Below are 4,666 nucleotides of genomic sequence, written 5' to 3'. Positions count from 1 at the left end.
GAACTGCACAGTGGGAATGCTGCAGCGGCTTCTGAATAAGTGCACATCTGCACTGCTGAGGTAAATAAAGCCCCCAAATTCACTGGTGAGAAAGAATATATACGGTATATGCAAAGTGTGTTGTATATACTGCAAAAAAAAAAATTGTGGAGAATTTCAAGTATTTCAATGTCCAAATGCAAGGACACAAACCCTGATATAATTAGCATGAACTTTGGAAGTTCCCTAAGGCACTCTGTGATCTCCAGAAAAGGTATCCAACCATTATTATCAACGGTAACCTGAAAAGGTTATGCTATATATTATAAGACATTTATATGTGAATGTTACCATGCAAACAAGCAAGAGTCATTTTGTCAGTGCTACCCCAGGAGGACGCAGCGTTCCTCAAATTTATGTGGAGTCGTAGGCGACCGCAGTGCAGGCAACTTCAGTTCAGAAGAGGCTGCCCTCCAGACACATTTGTTGCAAAGCTCTATCAAATGCTTTTGCAGTCAAATATTTGGGATGTAGATTATATATAATTGATTTGTAGGAATTCTACACAATGTAATTTAATAACCCAACAGCTGTTTTATTATTATTGTTACAGAAGGATATCATATTACAGTATATCAAAAGCTCATTGTTCACTAGAATAAACCTCTAGAAAATGTACCCCTGAGACTTTTAAAGAAAAACCTACTTTCTGCTCTCAATAAAAAAAGAGAAATATCTAATTCTCATTAATACTGCAAGATTTTGAGCAGATACATTAAAACCAATGGCACCACCCTCTGGATTGACAGCTTATTAGGACTAAAATTATCCTTACATTTTTGTATTGTACTATATGTAAGCCTATTAATGCATACTATTTAAAAAATGATGGGTGTTAGTGGTAGGTGATGCTGCCTCAATGCTCCAGGGTCTGACTGTGTTTGGTCACTCTCTGTGAGCAACTTGCATGCTCTCTCTGTGTCTGCATGTGTTTGCTCCAGTGTAAGAGTTAGCGTGTAAGTGTGTGTGTGTGTGCCATACAATGAATTGGCACCCTTTTTAGAGCTGGGTCTTTCACCCCACCTGTAAATCTGCACTGTGATAACTCAGTTGTCAAAATAAATGAGCCAGACCTTGAATTGTACGATTTGGCATTCACCATCAGACCATTTTGGAATTACATTAATTCACCAACATATCCTTGTGCTGTTCCCTTTCCACTGTCCCATTTATTCCCAATATGATAAAAGTATTGGCCACCAAGTTTGGTCCCACCTCATCTTAGGCCCTCTGCATGTGGTGTTGCATTGAAAAACATTCAGGTATATCTCTTAAGTAGCATAGTCTAACTCCATTGTTTCACAATGCTGCTTTGAATATTAAAATTTACCCCTTGGGCTGCACAGGGTATTCACAGGCTCATTGATGTCTTTGGTGAAGGAGGAATAGAGATATTACAATCACTTAGGTGCGGATATTCAATTCCTTTTAATTCCTTCTTCTTTTTCTATCAGCTACAGTCACTTTTTAACCATCCCACCACTCTCATCAGCATCTTCTGAAAGCACTATTATTAATGCATCTTTTAAATCTATTCCTGCTGTTTTTAATTAGCTTTATGATCTTCCCAATAGTCAATCATTGTGCTGGAACTCCATTTTCCAAAACATGTAAAATTCTTCAAAAACTCCTGACCACCAATACACACAATTTCAAATTGTACATCAACTATATTGTATTCCACGAACCAGTGACCTAATTGGTTTTAGCCCTGCTCCTATATGCCACCTTTGGTCTCTCAGTGCCCTTGGAATCATCCTCCACATATTCTGGGATTTTTCCCAAATGGCTTCTCTGTGGTCCTATGTTGCCTTCTCCCCTCTCTTCAGTTCTTTCCTGCATTTTCCCAATGTTTCCTAAAATATTCCTACTACTGTTTATTTCCTCCTTTTCATTGTGTTCTCTCCAGTGGATGTTTATAATGTTGGCTCTGTTGGCAGCAAAGTTGCTATTAGCCTCATGCTAAAAATACCCTGAATTGTGCTCTTCCCTTTATAAATGATTTACTATCACAAAAAAGCTCTGTAAGTACATGTAGCTCCATTGAGCACACAAGGAAAAACGAAGAAAAACAACTGCAAAGCAAGGCAAACAAGCCCCAATCCACAATCCAATGGCAAAATAAACAAAAACAGAGCAAAATGGTCAATATTCACTGAATTAAAAAGCAAATCACAGCATATACACAAGTAACACTCACCAATGCCCTAGCACATTTCTAATGAACCGCCAGGAACTGCAGAGGACCCTCCAGAGTTATAGGGCAGAGTGCACTTCCTAGCGGTGATTGGTGAGGGCTCTGCCTCCTGGGTGACCACCCACAAAACATATAAAACTTAGCATAGTCAAAGAAAGCAAACCAGACAATAAACAAAAGAAACATTAATGTACCTCAACTTCTCAGCAATGAATAAAAAAAGACACGGTGTTAAACAAGATATTGAATGCCAGCCAGGGTAGGAACCCTGGCTGAGATGCATCACTTATATCAAATTATGAACAAAAATGGAATGCAATCAGATGCAAACAGACTAGAGGTATTCTGTGAAACCGCATGAGTGAATTGATGCTCTTACTTGTTGAAGTTCACATATGCACAAGTATAAGGCATATTCTCTTCCAGATATTTTTTTAACTCACTTTCTTTTAACTATTAATCTTTAGTTGTATATTTCTCTCTTTGCATTTTTTGTTAATACCATGTGAAGTGCAGTGTTACTTAATGATTAGGGTGAATGAGGTGTGGGATGGATCTTCAACTCAAACTGCTCTTTATTTTCAATTATTATTTTTATTTCTTGATTTTAATATTATTGTTCACCTTGTTCTAGTTATACTTGCACATTTTTGAAACAGATCTTAAATCCTTAATATGGCTGTTTGGCCAGTGGATTACTGAAATGAAAAGCTAGATAGGGAAAGTAGTGTGAAACAAACCTTTACCTGTAGGTACAAAGTAAAGTATTAGGCTGGAACACAGAGAACAGTGTAAATGAAGACAGGAGAAGTGAGAGTGACAAAGTAAGTTTTTAGGTACATTTGTTAACCAGCTCCTATTATAAAATAACTTCCCAGGATTAGTAATCCACCAATAGTGTGCTTTTTATTCTAAATTAGGTGTGTACTGGTGTTTGTGTTATTGTTTTTTAATTTGATTCCTTATAAGGTCCGTGAGCTTTGGTAGACAATAGTATATGAGAATAAAAACCTGTTTGCTTTTGATGGCAGAGTTCCAAGCAATTGGGATGTGATTTTAATACAGAACTGAATTACCGGTTACCGGCTCAAGGACTAAAAACAGTTCTTAGTTTCTTGACAGGTGGATCAATCTCTGTTTCAGTTTATGTAATCTAATATCTACCTCTAAGACAAGTCCACAATTTAAAAGAAAACTGTTGCGCTCACATGTCTTAGATACAGATGGTTGACATGCATATTATCTGATAACACTTTTACTCTCCATTTTCTACAGATGCTGAAATGTGCAAGTAATAGCTTCCTTGTCTGAAGGAAAGCAGAAATTCTAGATGATGATACCCTAGAGACAAAGAGCAGGAAGAAAAATTCTGACAGCAGAGTGCCCAAACTAGTTGGCTGCTGCAAAATTCCCTTTGAGAGGACCAGAATGTAGCATCACAGGAAGGAAGAAGCTGCTATTGTTCCGTGGAGGCTGCATTTCTAGCTGTCGTCACGCTTTTGTCAGTTATGAGCAGTTCAACTTAAGTGTCAGTTCAGCTTAGATATGTTGACTTATTAAAAGTGTGGCATAGTGGATTTGGCATGAGCTTTAAACCACATGGTTGACAATTCAACCACCACTGTGGGAAACTGAGCATGCTATTAAGCTTAGCTGCACTCCAACTGTAAATAAATAAATAAATAAATAAATACAATATGCAAAACATGCATTATATGAGTGTGTATATAAGTACTGTATGTATTTAAGGTACACGGTACATTTTATATATATATATACATATATGTATAAAGTGTGTGTGTGTGTGTGTGTGTGTGTATATATATATATATATATATATATATATACACATATATATACACACATATATACATATATATACTGTATATGAGAGTGCATTACAATTGTTAACTTACTAACATATATATATATATATATACATACTATATATACATATATACATATATATTACATATGTATGTAATGTATATATAGTATGTATATATATATATGTTAGTAAGTTAACAATTGTAATGCACTCTCATATACAATATATATATGTATATATGTGTGTATATATATATATATATGTGTGTGTATATATATAAATATATATATGTGTGTTTGTGTGTGTGTTAGTAAGTTAACAATTATAATGTATTCTCATTTTTGAATATGCCAAACAATTGTAACAATTCCATTGCCAGTTTAAAATCTGCAGTTCCAGAGATTAATATTGTCTTTGTCCCACTTTTAATAAAATGATAACATTACAATACTATCTATATTGTACCTGTGATTATTTACATTGAATGCAATGTTAGATTTATTCTTATTCTTATTCTCCACCATGACAATCACCCTTTAAAGCGTCACGTAGTACTAATTCCTATGAAAACCTGTATTTCATATAAAGGTTAATGGGCTGAA

Source organism: Erpetoichthys calabaricus, chromosome 5 (assembly GCF_900747795.2).
Source record: "Erpetoichthys calabaricus chromosome 5, fErpCal1.3, whole genome shotgun sequence".
Classification (NCBI taxonomy): domain Eukaryota; kingdom Metazoa; phylum Chordata; class Cladistia; order Polypteriformes; family Polypteridae; genus Erpetoichthys; species Erpetoichthys calabaricus.
Note: the sequence above shows the minus strand (reverse complement) of the source record.